Source organism: Aedes albopictus, chromosome 1 (genome assembly GCF_035046485.1).
Source record: "Aedes albopictus strain Foshan chromosome 1, AalbF5, whole genome shotgun sequence".
Taxonomy (NCBI): Eukaryota; Metazoa; Arthropoda; class Insecta; order Diptera; family Culicidae; genus Aedes; species Aedes albopictus.
In genome coordinates, this window is record NC_085136.1 from 160416283 (window position 1) to 160432387 (window position 16105).

At 32.8% G+C, this 16105-nt stretch overlaps 1 protein-coding gene and 2 pseudogenes across 1 annotated transcript in view; 2 read left to right on the forward strand and 1 right to left on the reverse strand.

The window, feature by feature from the left end:
• The window catches only part of LOC134285232 (serine/threonine-protein phosphatase PP2A-like), a 33610-nt pseudogene extending 18918 nt beyond the window's left edge, over window positions 1-14692 (forward strand).
• LOC109427706 (pre-mRNA-splicing factor ATP-dependent RNA helicase PRP16) overlaps window positions 1-16105 on the forward strand; it is a 102876-nt gene that overhangs the window by 61748 nt on the left and 25023 nt on the right. The gene's annotated exons all lie outside the window — the stretch shown is intronic.
• LOC115266222 (U6 spliceosomal RNA) lies at window positions 14845-14942 on the reverse strand (annotated as a pseudogene).

The following is a 16105-nucleotide window of genomic DNA, read 5'->3' on the forward strand; positions in this document are numbered from 1 at the left end:
TCTCCTGAGGGGGTGGACGTAAGTACCGACTTATGTCGAATCCCATATACACTCCATCTGGTAAGGTCAGGGCGTTAACAGTTAACACTCAAAATGACGTTTTATTAAAATTTGTCTCCTGAGGGGGTGGACGTAAGTACCGACTTATGTCGAATCCCATATACACTCCATCTGGTAAGGTCAGGGCGTTAACAGTTAACACTCAAAATGACGTTTTATTAAAATTTGTCTCCTGAGGGGGTGGACGTAAGTACCGACTTATGTCGAATCCCATATACACTCCAACTGGTAAGGTCAGGGCGTTAACAGTTAACACTCAAAATGACGTTTTATTAAAATTTGTCTCCTGAGGGGGTGGTCGTGGGTACCGACTTATGTCAAATCCCATATACACTCCATCTGGTAAGGTCAGGGCGTTAACAGTTAACACCCAAAATATCGTTTTATTAAAATTTGTCTCCTGAGGGGGTGGACGTAAGTACCGACTTATGTCGAATCCCATATACACTCCATCTGGTAAGGTCAGGGCGTTAACAGTTAACACTCAAAATGACGTTTTATTAAAATTTGTCTCCTGAGGGGGTGGACGTAAGTACCGACTTATGTCGAATCCCATATACACTCCATCTGGTAATGTCAAGGCGTTAACAGTTAACACCCAAAATATCGTTTCATTAAAATTTGTCTCCTGAGGGGGTGGACGTAAGTACCGACTTATGTCGAATCCCATATACACTCCATCTGGTAAGGTCAGGGCGTTAACAGTTAACACTCAAAATGATGTTTTATTAAAATTTTGAATGAATTTTTGACACGCGAAAATCGATTTTTCTCTTAAACCGTGTGTCGGACGTACATCGGGCACAGTGCGCTGGATAGAGGGCCAGGTCTACTGTCCAGCGCACTACGTCCGACGTTAGGTTTCACGTATTGATTTTGAGAAAATTTGATTGTTGGGTGTGGGGAAGCTTCGGGTTTTGGTAATCGGTTTGACTGAGCCTCAGTACACTAACTGTCAAAACGGATGCAAAAGGTAAACAATTTATTATGGCTGTATTACACTATTCTATTTTCGTCAAAAAATAATTCATAATTAAACTTAATTATGAACAAAAATATAGCGAACGTGCCTCCACGATCACCCCATGCTCAAATGTTCGCATATCTTCCGTATGCCTTCATCTCATCTTCATCGCAGGAACTCGGTCAGACAAAAATATCTTATAGAAAAAATAACACTTTTAGTTAGGACTATATTTTATAGAAATGAAGTTTAACTTACGTATTGTTCATGTTACGTTATCAGAGCTCAAACTTGCTGGTACAATAAAAATGTACAATAGAATCGTTTGTTCGTACATTTCCAGCACAGTTTTCATGGAATCCTTCTCTCAAATTAATGACAATGGTTTTGACCAAAGTCTGCAAGAGAAACCATCTTGTTAAGAGTATGAATAGTGGAAAGATAATAAAACTCACCTGAAAGAACTCCTCCAGACAATTTCGATATTTCCCCAAAAATAAATGGGTTGGTGAAGCTGCTGTAGGATTTCATGGATTTTTGTATATGATTTTTTTCACATAACACATCACCATTTTCTTAAATTAATGTGACCGACAGGTTATTGATGTTGTTTTACCGTTGTTCATTGTTCAAAACAGATTGAGATAATAATAATTTTGAACCAATTCACATGCAAATTTGTACTCAGGTAGACACGTTGAATACTACCAGTGTACAAACAATCAAATAGATGGGTTTAAGATTGTCCGAGTTATAGCGAAATAAGGCTGATACAAATTTAATTTTGACATTTTGTCTCCTCTCCCTCTTTAAAAATTTTTGGCTGGATTTTACACGACAACTATTCTCAACACAAATGAAATAAAAAAATAAATTAAACAGAATGGCTCCAAGGAGTTCCATAAGAACTGTGATCTCATGACAACAATTCTTAATACAACTAAAATTTCAAAAATAATTTAAATGAATTATACAGAATTGCTCCAATAAGTGATCTCACGACAATTCTCAACAGAAATAAAATTTCATAAATAATTTAAATGAATTAAACAGAACTGCTCCAAGCAGTGATTTCACGGCAACAATTCTTAACACTAACAAAAATTTTAAAATAAAAAAAATAGATAAATTATTCAGAATAGTTCCAAGGAGTTCCATAAGAACTGTGATCTCACGACAACAACTCTCAACACAAATAAATATTTAAAAATAATAACAATGAATTATCCAGAATTGCATCAATAAGTGATTTCACGGCAACAATTCTTAACACTAACAAAATTTTTAAAATAAAAAAAAATAGATAAATTATTCAGAATAGTTCCAAGAAGTTCCATAAGAACTGTGATCTCACGACAATAATTCTCAACACAACTAAAATTTCAAAAATAATTTAAATGAATTAATCAGAATGGTTCCAAGGAGTTCTATAAGAACTGTGATCTCACGACAACAATTCTCAACACAAATAAATTTAACAAAAAAAAATCAATGAATTAAACAGAATAGTTCCAAGAAGTTCCATAAGAACTGTGATCTCACGACAACAATTCTCAACACAACTAAAATTTCAAAAATAATTTAAATGAATTGAACAGAACTGCTCCAATAAGTGATTTCACGGCAACAATTCTCAACACAACTAAAATTTCAAAAATAATTTAAATGAATTAAACCAGTGAATCAAAATTCAACCATCGCGCAACAATAATGACAATGTCGCAACCTGTATTTGTTGCGACAAACAAACCCATGCGACATAAGTTTGTCCTAACTTGAAAATAATGGGATTAACATCGTACACCACGAGTTTAGAGATTTTTAAGCCTTGCAATGCGATTTTCGAACGGTAACTTCGAGTCGGCAAACACTGCAACTCTGGGGAAGCTCTATCATCAAACAGTTTCGACTTTGGGTTAGCAATAATTGATTATTCACGAGCCCCGTAACGTGGGTAGATCACCTTATAATGGTGCGTTACGGCGTAAGATCTACCATAACAAATTTTGATCTTGTAATTTTTTAGCTTTGTTAATTTAAATGCAAGAAAATTCCAAGATCACAATTTGGTGTACTTTTTTTGTATGTTTTTCATTGTTAATAAACCATTTGTTTCAGGAGGAGTCAGGTAATTTTTGTCTACGTCTAGAGAGATTTGTTTCCGAAAATTATGTAACTGTTGTGATCCTATCACCATTTAATACTATTTTCTATTTCAGATGTACAAGTGGGCAACCCTGTGGTCGAGACGACGAAACATCTTTCTTATATTTTGAAGGGTCAAGATCACCATATCATTCGGTGGCGGGTAGATCACGTTGTCCGCGTCGTTTTTCTTCGAGCCGAGTCGTAATGTCGCGGATGTAAACGTGTTTTTTGTAGAATTTTTTTCTTCGGATCGCCATTTTTCTTACTCGTTTTACGCGCTCTTGTTTTATTTATTTATTATTTTTTTTTGATTGAATTGAGATGTTTTTTGTTGTTGTTTAACGTGGTTTTTGTTTATGTTTTTTTCTTTTCTTTTATTTTGTTATTTCTCGAGCCGCCAATTTTTTTTTCTCGCGTTTAAAACATGCATTGCAAAGTTCCGATGACCCTGGAGGGATCAGTTCTGATTGTGCCTCGCACTGAGCCGAAACATACTTATTTATACAATAAATAGAAAACTTATCTTTTGATTTCATTTTCGTTCAACTCGTCTTACGCGATTTTTTTTTTAATTGAAATGTTTTTTTTTGTAAATTGAGGTTTTTTTTTTCTTGAACTGCCAACTTTTTTTTTGTCTTTTTTTCACGCGTTTCAAACATTTATTGTAACGTTCCGATGACCCTGGAGGGATCGGTTCTGCTTGGGCCTCTCACTGAGCAGAAACATAATTATTTAAGCAATAAATAAAAAAAAATCTCTTTTGATTGCCGGCTTTCAAAAGATTAAATTTTAACCATATAAACAACCAATGCCGTGGGTCCATCGCCAGCTTTTCAGGCGAATCCTTGACCTACATAATACACCACCCAACCACCCACTCCGTAGTACTTATGGGAGTGTCACTGAGTCGGAGGCCTCTTATATAAGTGCTACATCAACATTTCCTTTCCCTATCCCAAGTTACGGTAAAGATGGGCGTGGCCGGGAATAATGACATTTGTGCTTTTGGTATTCTTGCATAAGATTGGAGCAAAGTTAACTCCCCGGCCTTGTTCCGAAAAGCAATCCGAGCAAGATTAGCAAAAGGTACATGAATGTTGTTAGTATCCAATCTACGAAGTATACCGTAACTACGCTAACGCTAACGCTAACGCTAACGCAATAATTGATTATTCACGAGTTGAAAAGTACGCAACGAATTCAGCTTCCGTCTGCAACAAAAAAAATTCGAGATCATGTCATTATCTGTTACCAGTAGGGATAAAGAGTAATCGTCGCACCTTCTTTGTTGCTTGTTTTGTGCCTCTTTTGTCTGACAATTCTCTTCACTGAATTAAACAGAAATGCTCCAAGGAGTTCCATAAGAACTGTGATCTCACGACAACAATTCTCAACACAAATAAAATTTCAAAAAAAAAATCAATGAATTAAACAGAATAGTTCCAAGAAGTTCCATCAGAACTGTGATCTCATGACAACAGTTCTTAATACAACTAAAATTTCAAAAATAATTTAAATGAATTATACAGAATTGCTCCAATAAGTGATCTTACGACAATTCTCAACACAAATAAAATTTCATAAATAATTTAAATGAATTAAACAGAACTGCTCCAAGCAGTGATTTCACGGCAACAATTCTTAACACAAACAAAATTTAAAAAAAAATAGATAAATTAATCAGAATAGTTCCAAGAAGTTCCATAAGAACTGTGATCTCACGACAACAATTCTCAACACAACTAAAATTTCAAAAATAATTTAAATGAATTGAACAAAACTGCTCCAATAAGTGATTTCACGGCAACAATTCTTAACACTAACAAAATTTCAAAAAAAAAATAGATAAACTATTCAGAATAGTTCCAAGAAGTTTCATAAGAACTGTGATCTCACGACAATAATTCTCAACACAACTAAACTTTCAAAAATAATTTATGAATCAAACAGAATTGCTCCAAGGAGTTCCATAAGAACTGTGATCTCACGACAACAATTCTCAAAACAAATAAAATTAAAAAAAAAAAGAATTAAACAGAATAGTTCCAAGAAGTTCCATCAGAACTGTGATCTCATGACAACAATTCTTAATACAACTAAAATTTCAAAAATAATTTAAATAAATTAAACAGAACTGCTCCAATAAGTGATTTCACGGCAACAATTCTCAACACAAACAAAATTTTTAAAATAAAAAAAAATTGATAAATTATTCAGAATAGTTCCAAGGAGTTCCATAAGAACTGTGATCTCACGACAACAATTCTCAACACAAATAAAATTTAAAAAAATGAATTGATCAGAATGGTTCCAAGGAGTTCTATAAGAACTGTGATCTCACGACAACAACTCTCAACACAAATATTAAAAATAATAACAATGAATTATCCAGAATTGCATCAATAAGTGATTTCACGGCAACAATTCTTAACACTAACAAAATTTTTAAAATAAAAAAAAAATAGATAAATTATTCAGTATAGTTCCAAGAAGTTCCATAAGAACTGTGATCTCACGACAATAATTCTCAACACAACTAAAATTTCAAAAATAATTTAAATGAATTGACCAGAATTGCTCCAAGGAGTTCCTTAAGAACTGTGATCTCACGACAATAATTCTCAACACAAATAAAATTTCATAAATAATTTAAATGAATTAAACAGAACTGCTCCAAGCAGTGATTTCACGGCAACAATTCTCAACACAAACAAAATTTTTAAAATAAAAAAATAGATAAATTATTCAGAATAGTTTCAAGAAGTTCAATAAGAACTGTGATCTCACGACACAAATTCTCAAAACTAATAAATATTTAAAAATAATAACAATGAATTATTCAGAATTGCATCAATAAGTGATTTCACGGCAACAATTCTTAACACAAACAAAATTTTTAAAATAAAAAATTATTCCAAGGAGTTCCATAAGAACTGTGATCTCATGACAACAATTCTCAACACAAATAAAATTTCAAAAATATTTTAAATGAATTTAACAGAATTGCTCCAATATGTGATCTCACGGCAACAATTCTTAACACAAACAAAATTAAAAAAAAAATAGATAAATTAATCAGAGTAGTTCCAAGGAGTTCCACAGGAACTGTGATCTCACGACAACAATTCTCAACACAAATGAAATAAAAAAATGAATTAAACAGAATGGCTCCAAGGTGTTCCATAAGAACTGTGATCTCATGACAACAATTCTCAACACAAATAAAATTTCAAAAATAATTTAAATGAATTAAACAGAACTGCTCCAATAAGTGATTTCACGGCAACAATTCTTAACACAAACCAAATTTATAAAATAAAAAAAATAGATAAATTATTCAGAATAGTTTCAAGGAGTTCCATAAGAACTGTGATCTCACGACAACAATTCTCAACACAAAAAAAAATTTAAAAAAAAATGAATTAATCAGAGTGGTTCCAAGGAGTTCTATAAGAACTGTGATCTCACGACAACAATGCTCAACACAAATAAATATTTAAAAATATGACAATAAGTGATTTCACGGCAACAATTCTTAACACTAACAAAATTTTTAAAATAAAAAATAGATAAATTATTCAGAATAGTTCCAATGAGTTCCATAAGAACTGTGATCTCACGACAACAATTATCAACACAAATAAAATTAAAAAAAAAAATCAGTGAATTAAACAGAATAGTTCCAAGAACTTCCATAAGAACTGTGATCTCACGACAACAATTCTCAACACAAATAAAATTTAAAAAAAAAATCAATGAAATAAACAAGAATTTTCATAAGAACTGTGATTTCATGACAACAGTTCTAAATACAACTAAAATTTCAAAAATAATTTGATTGAATTAAACAGAATTGCTCCAAAGAGTTCCATGTACAAAAATAAATAGATGGGTTTAAGATTGTCCGAGTTATAGCGAAATAAGGCTGATACAAATTTAATTTTGACATTTTGTCTCCTCTCCCTCTTTAAAAATTTTTGGCTGGATTTTACACAACAATAATTCTCAACACAAATGAAATAAAAAAATAAATTAAACAGAATGGCTCCAAGGAGTTCCATAAGAACTGTGATCTCATGACAACAATTCTTAACGCAAACAAAATTTCAAAAAAAAAAAATAGATAGATTAATCAGAATAGTTCCAAGAAGTGCCATAAGAACTGTGATCTCACGACAACGATTCTCAACACAAATAATATTTGAAAAAAAAAATGAATTAAACAGAAATGCTCCAAGGAGTTCCATAATAACTGTGATCTTATAACAACAATTCTCAAAACAAATAAAATAAAAAAAATATCAATGAATTAAACAGAATAGTTCCAAAAAGTTCCATAAGAACTGTGATCTCACGACAACAATTCTCAACACAAATAATATTTGAAAAAAAAAAAATTAATTAAACAGAATTGCTCCAAGGAGTTCCATAATAACTGTGATCTTATAACAACAATTCTCAACACAAATAAAATTTAAAAAAAAAATCAATGAATTTAACAGAATAGTTCCAAAAAGTTCCATAAGAACTGTGATCTCACGGCAACAATTCTTAAAACAAACAAAATTTTTAAAATAAAAAAATAGATAAATTATTCAGAATAGTTCCAAGGAGTTTCATAAGAACTGTGATCTCATGACAACAATTATTATAACAACTAAAATTTCAAAAATATTTTAAATGAATTTAACAGAATTGCTCCAATATGTGATCTCACGGCAACAATTCTTAACACAAACAAAATTAAAAAAAAAAAATAGATAAATTAATCAGAGTAGTTCCAAGGAGTTCCATAGGAACTGTGATCTCACGACAACAATTCTCAACACAAATAAAGTTAAAAAAAATGAATTGATCAGAATGGTTCCAAGGAGTTCTATAAGAACTGTGATCTCACGGCAACAATTCTCAACACAAATAAATATTTAAAAATAATAACAATGAATTATCCAGAATTGCATCAATAAGTGATTTCACGGCAACAATTCTTAACACTAACAAAAATTTTAAAATAAAAAAAATAGATAAATTATTCAGAATAGTTCCAAGGAGTTCCATAAGAACTATGATCTCACGACAACAATTATCAACACAAATAAAATTTCAAAAAAAAAATCAATGAATCAAACAGAATAGTTCCAAGAACTTCCATAAGAACTGTGATCTCACGACAACAATTCTCAACACAAATAAAATAAAAAAAAATCAATGAAATAAACAAGAAGTTTCATAAGAACTGTGATCTCATGACAACAGTTCTAAATACAACTAAAATTTCAAAAATAATTTAAATGAATTAAACAGAATTGCTCCAAGGAGTTCCATGTACAAAAAATCAAATAGATGGGTTTAAGATTGTCCGAGTTATAGCGAAATAAGGCTCATACAAATTTAACTTTGACATTTTGTCTCCTCTCCCTCTTCAAAAATTTTTGGCTGGATTCTACACGACAACAATTCTCAACACAAATGAAATAAAAAAATGAATTGAACAGAAAAAAAAATCAATGAAATAAACAAGAAGTTCCATAAGAACTGTGATCTCATGACAACAATTCTTAACACAAATAAAATTTCAAAAATGATTTAAATGAATTAACCAGTACTGCTCCTGCTAAGTGATCTCACGGCAACAATTCTTAACGCAAACAAAATTTCAAAAAAAAAAAAAAAAGTAGATAGATTAATCAGAATCGTTCCAAGAAGTGCCATAAGAACTGTGATCTCACGACAACAATTCTCAACACAAATAATATTTGACAAAAAAAATGAATGTAACAGAATTGCTCCAAGGAGTTCCATAATAACTGTGATCTTATAACAACAATTCTCAACACAAATAAAATTAAAAAAAAAATCAATGAATTAAACAGAATAGTTCCAAAAAGTTCCATAAGAACTGTGATCTCATGACAACAATTCTCAACACAAATAAAATTTCAAAAATATTGTATTTTTTACGAATAATCAGACTTTTGAGACGAAATTGAAATCGCCCGAAAATCGTACAAATCTGTCATCCCCGACAGCTTTTCGCTTTCGACCCATGATTCAGGCGAAATCAGCGCGGTTTGTTGTGAAAACAAGATCAGCTGGTGGATGCCGAACAATGAGGATGAACGTAAACATCGGATGTCCAGCTGATTTTGTTGTGTAAACATGATCAGCTGGTGGACCGAGAACAATGAGAAAAATGTGTAAACATTGAGACGGCCGGCGAAATCTGTCATTATATCGGGCGAGTTGCTAAAGACCGGCAGAAAAGAGCGACAGCGAAATCGAAAGCGAAATAGGAGAACGACGAAATTTATTGCACTGAAGTCTAAGTGAAAAAAAAAAATCGCAATAATTTAAATGAATTAATCAGAATGGTTCCAAGGAGTTCTATAAGAACTGTGATCTCACGACAACAATTCTCAACACAAATAAAATTTCTAAAAAAAATCAATGAATTAAACAGAATAGTTCCAAGAAGTTCCATCAGAACTGTGATCTCATGACAACAGTTCTTAATACAACTAAAATTTCAAAAATAATTTAAATGAATTATACAGAATTGCTCCAATAAGTGATCTCACGACAATTCTCAACACAAATAAAATTTCATAAATAATTTAAATGAATTAAACAGAACTGCTCCAAGCAGTGATTTCACGGCAACAATTCTTAACACAAACAAAATTAAAAAAAAAATAGATAAATTAATCAGAATAGTTCCAAGAAGTTCCATCAGAACTGTGATCTCATGACAACGGTTCTTAATACAACTAAAATTTCAAAAATAATTTAAATGAATTGAACAAAACTGCTCCAATAAGTGATTTCACGGCAACAATTCTTAACACTAACAAAATTTCAAAAAAAAAATAGATAAACTATTCAGAATAGTTCCAAGAAGTTTCATAAGAACTGTGATCTCACGACAATAATTCTCAACACAACTAAAATTTCAAAAATAATTTAAATGAATCAAACAGAATTGCTCCAAGGAGTTCCATAAGAACTGTGATCTCACGACAACAATTCTCAAAACAAATAAAATTAAAAAAAAAGAATTAAACAGAATAGTTCCAAGAAGTTCCATCAGAACTGTGATCTCATGACAACAATTCCTAATACAACTAAAATTTCAAAAATAATTTAAATAAATTAAACAGAACTGCTCCAATAAGTGATTTCACGGCAACAATTCTTAACACAAACAAAATTTTTAAAATAAAAAAAATAGATAAATTATTCAGAATAGTTCTAAGGAGTTCCATAAGAACTGTGATCTCACGACAACAATTCTCAACACAAATCAAATAAAAAAAATCAATGAATTAAACAGAATAGTTCCAAGAAGTTTCAAAAGAACTGTGATCTCACGACAACTATTCTCAACACAAATAAAATTTCAACAAAAAAAATCAATGAATTAAACAAGAAGTTTCATAAGAACTGTGATCTCATGACAACAGTTCTTAATACAACTAAAATTTCAAAAATAATGTAAATGAATTAAACAGAATTGCTCCAAGGAGTTCCATAAGAACTGTGATCTCATGACAACAATTCTTAATACAACTAAAATTTCAAAAATAATTTAAATGAATTAAACAGAATTGCTCCAATATGTGATCTCACGACAACAATTCTCAACACAAATAAAATTTAAAAAAAAATGAATTAAACCGAATTGCTCCTAGGAGTTCCATAAGTTTTGTGATCTCACGACAACAATTCTCAACACAAATAAAATTTCAAAAATAAAATCAATGAATTAAACAAGAAGTTTCATAAGAACTGTGATCTCATGACAACAGTTCTTAATACAACTAAAATTTCAAAAATAATGTAAATGAATTAAACAGAATTGCTCCAAGGAGTTCCATAAGAACTGTGATCTCATGACAACAATTCTTAATACAACTAAAATTTCAAAAATAATTTAAATGAATTAAACAGAATTGCTCCAAGGAGTTCCATAAGAACTCTGAACTCATGACAACAATTCTCAACACAAATAAAATTTCAAAAATAATTTAAATGAATTAAACAGAATTGCTCCAATAAGTGATCTCACGGCAACAATTCTTAACAGAAACAAAATTTCAAAAAAAAAAAAAAATAGGTAAATTAATCAGAATAGTTCCAAGAAGTTCCATAAGAACTCTGAACTCATGACAACAATTCTCAACACAAATAAAATTTCAAAAATAATTTAAATGAATTAAACAGAATTGCTCCAATATGTGATCTCACGACAACAATTCTCAACACAAATAAAATTTCAAAAAAAAAATGAATTAAACCGAATTGCTCCAAGGAGTTCCATAAGAACTGTGATCTCACGATAACAATTCTCAACACAAATAAAACTTCAAAAATAATTACAATGAATTAATCAGAATTGCATCAATAATTGATCTCACGACAACAATTTTCAACACAAATAAAATTTCAAAAATAATTTAAATGAATTAATCAGAGTGGCTCCAAGGAGTTCTATAAGAACTGTGATCTCACGACCACAATTCTCAATACAAATAAAATTTAAAAAAAATGAATTAAACATAATGGCTCTAACGAGTTCCATAAGAACTGTGATCTCATGGCGACAATTCTCAATAAAAATAAAACTTCAAAAATAATTACAATAAATTAATCAGAACTGTGATCTCACGACAACATTTCTCAACACAAATAAAATTTCAAAAATAATTTTATTGAATTAAACAGAATTGCTCCAAGGAGTGATTGAATTATTAAAAGATTGTTGTATCGAGGAGTTTTATAAGACTTATGATCTTGCGAAAGCAACTCTTAACACAAATCAAATGGAATTTACACATTAATCAGAATAGCTCCAAGAAGAATTGTGATTTTACGATTCCAATTCTTAAAATAAGTAATATCATGAAAGCATTTCCTGATAAGGCTTTGAAGGCTTTCAAGGAGTTATTATTATTTCTTACTTGTTAGTATATACGTTGCCGGTGCTCCGATGAATCTACGCCGAATGATGGATCCTTCACCTCTGGGTCCGATCGTGGGTGGATTGTGTCCAGTCCCCCTAGATGTTGGAAAGCCTCATGTCGTACTCAACTGCGAAGTGCCATCGCGGGGATCTCAATGCTATCTTCGCCTGTTTTATTAGCCAGGCAATATTCATCTCTGATGCCCTGATTCGTTCAACTCCATCAGATACCGTTTTCTTCTTTTTCATTCAGTATTTTCATTATCATTTTTTCATTACTTATCACCACGTACGCAAATAGTGAGAAAAAAAGCCATGAACCATTGCCACACACCAACACCGAATCACACGGAGACGTTGGCTTGCTCGGATCTGGTCGCGAACAAAATTGAAATACACCTGCACACAACACATCCCTGGAAATCCCCCCGGCACTGTGGGCTCGCGAACCTTCTTCTGGCAATCACTCCTGTAGCCCCAGACAGCACCTCCCCATCTTATGCCGTTTTTCTTTTTGATCCAGTTCCAACCTGGGTTGGAACTGGATGAGATCACAGTTTGAACCCCAACCCGACTTCGGTTTCGCTTGTACTAAAGTTTGTTTGACGTTGTTTGTTTACACATTTTCCGCCAATCCAGTTCCAACCCAGGTTAAAAAAGAAAAACGGCATTAGAAACTTATTTAGAATTGCTCCAAACAATAGCATAAGAATTGTGATCATACGACAACAGTTCTTAACACAAGTCAAATTTTAAAATAATAATATTAAATTAATCAGAATTGCTCCAGGAAAATTAATAAGAACAGTGACCTCTCGTCAATCATTGTTAACAAGTCAAATTTGAAAAATGTTAATTGCTCTAAGAAGTTTCACTAGAATTGCAATTTAACGAAAACAATTATCTTCTTTTGGGGGTATCCAGATTATTTCATAATCGGAATCTCCACCCTTAAATTAGTCGAAATTCAAAATAATTTTAATAATAAATTTTATAATTTTCTAAGCCTGGGAACTATTTTTAAAATACATTCTAGGTTTATATGGGTAAATTTTTTTCGTGGTAAACTGTCATTCTATCCACGGACATTAGAACTATTTTGTTTATTCATCCATCAAAACAAAGGTATTGAAACGCAATAAATCATGATATGATGAGCTCTTTCGTTTAGGCTATAGAAAATAGCAATATTTTTTTTACATAAGTACCCAATTTTTAACACAAGTAAAATTGAAAAAATATATTCAATAATCAAAACAGAACTGTGAGGTATTGGGTTTCTCGCTAATGTTTAGACTACTGTGATAATTTGAGAATCCACTGAATAATCATTTTCCAGCAGCATTTCACACTAATCAAACTTATTTTGTTTACCTGTTGTGCATCCGACGCCCCTGTCACGAACTCAAACGAACTTGTGTATGCCAGCCGCTGCGAAGTCGTGTGCGAAATTCGACTATGATGATAATGAATTTCGGCCGAGTCTAAATGGGTGCAAATGTCGCAATATTCAAAAAGAACTGTGATCATACGACTATAGATATTTCAGGCTTCACGCACGCGCACTCTCTATTTCGCACGTAATCATCGGTGCCCCTAGGTGGCATTATCACTGCCCATTTCAATTTCCACTACATTTTTTTATAACACTGGGCGACTCAGACCGATCACGGCCAATCTCGCCAATTTCACTTCCGACTGCATGCCGTTTTTTTCTGTAGATTATGTATATTTTTAAAAAAAAAAGCCCTCCACTTTATCATGCTGCTGGCGGATGAGCCACTTCCCCAAATCAAAATCACAAAAAAAAACACTATAAATTTTCGCCACCGCCACCACCGCGCCGCGCCACCGCTGATGACGACCGTTCCGACGGTGTTTCTTGACCGTTATAAAGCGAAATCACTTCTTGCACTTAAATTTAAAACTAACTTTTAAATTAAAACTACTTTAATTTGTAAAATATTCGCGATTGATTCCGCAAACCGTGAACCGACGACGATGGTTGAAAACAAACTGAACAACATGATTTTGCTCACACACACTTGAGTGTTGGTTATACTGTACGGCATCTGTTTGTACATTCCATACAGTACTTGTGTGCGTGCACCATCATTCGCAGTTTGTTCGCGTTCCATAGTCGAGCAGTTCAGTGGTGGATCTTTGTATCCAGATACTATTTTTGTTACGCATGTATGCGATAACCGAGCATGAGCGTTTGCGCACCATCCAACGTGCACGTTTCGCGCCTATGCCGTGCACGTTTCGTGCACAAAACGACAAGCACTAAAACGCTCCTAAATTCCAGTTTTGGGTGTAGGCTAACTGGAGTCCCAATATATACCTATGTATCATAGGTATATTGTATTTGATTACAAATAGATTGTATTTTTATCGCTTCAGAACTCAATGTGAGTCCTAGCTTTGGAAATACAGACGATTGCTCCAGAAGCAATTCTGGATCCCTTCGAGAACTCCTCCAAGCAATTCCCTAGGGAATTACTCCTGGGTTTCTATCGGGAAGGTTTCCATAAATTCTATCGAGTATACTCGAGTAATTTTCGAAAGAAATTTTGAAAACAATTTTTAAATAAGTATACTTATTTAAAAATTGTTTTCAAAATTTCTTTCGAAAATTACTCTTTAGGTCCATTTGGTTTTCCTCTCGAAATTACGTTCTGGATTACTTTGGAAATTCCTTTCTTGGAAACTCAAAAATGTGAAACGCTTCTCGCTTTTGCGTATCATTCTTGCGCTAGTCTTCTCTGTATCATTCCAATTTTAGTATATGTCCAACCGCAGCTATAGGGCAGAATTTCGTCTTTATTTCTTCTAGAATTCCTTCACAGATCCTTCGCAAATTGTTCCAGGATTCCTTCAGGAACTCTTCCTTCCTTGGTCTTCGTGCAGGAATTCCGGCAAATATTTTTTAGAAATTGCTTTAGATTGTTACGGATGTTCCAGAGATTTCTCTAGACATTCCTCAAAAAATTCCTTCACGGATTCCATCGCAGGGATTTGTTGGGGAATTTCTAAAGGCATGCTCTGAAATCTCTTCAGAAATTTATTGACGAATTCCTTAGGAAATGGCAGTAGAGATTTCTTCTGGATTTTCTTGATGTATTGCTTTATTTGCTTTTCGGCCACTGAATCTATTGAGCTTTTTCCTTGTAATCTTCGGGGTTCCCCCCTCCACGGATTTCATCGAACGATTCTCTTTGGAATTGCAGGAATTACTTTTTTTTTCAAAGATTCTTTGAGTGAATTGTCCCTCCACCGTACATATATGTATGCGATGGTAGCTTAACCCCTTCAGGACTACTTTTTTCACCAACCTCGCCGCTGTAGAACGCGTCAGCGAGGTGCAAATGACCCAACCGTCCTAAAAGGGTTAAAATAGTGCTTAACACCTAAACTACAGACGGGTGAAAACTCCCGCGAACTACCAAAAGTCCAAAAAAAGTCGAAAGTCCATTTTCGACAAGGCAAATCTCGGCCGTTTTTCACCCGATTTCAAATCTTTTATTTAGCAATGTAACCGGACAAGTTTGAAAAACAACGTCCATTTTAAAGATGTTAAAATGGAAGCAAAAAGGACTCGTTATTAACCTTCCGTAACTCGCGTGGTTGGCCACCCCCGCCAGCACCACGCTGATGCTGAACACAAAAAGTGAATTTTTTTCAACGTGTTGTACAAAATACAACAGCGCGATCGCTCGAGGGTTAAACAAAAGGCACTTCCTAGTTTATTTTGAGAGCACATTTTTTTTTACACTTCGATCAATAAAATAAAATATAAAGCGCCGACATATGTTTTTTCGACTCTTAATCATGTGTACAGCCGGAGTTTATTTATGTGTACAACCGGATGTTTATACAAAGTTAGTGATTTTTCAGTACACTGATATTTCAACTTCCTGAAAAAAAACCTAATCCTAGAAGCATTCCTGTTGTAATTTCGAAAACAGTTCTTA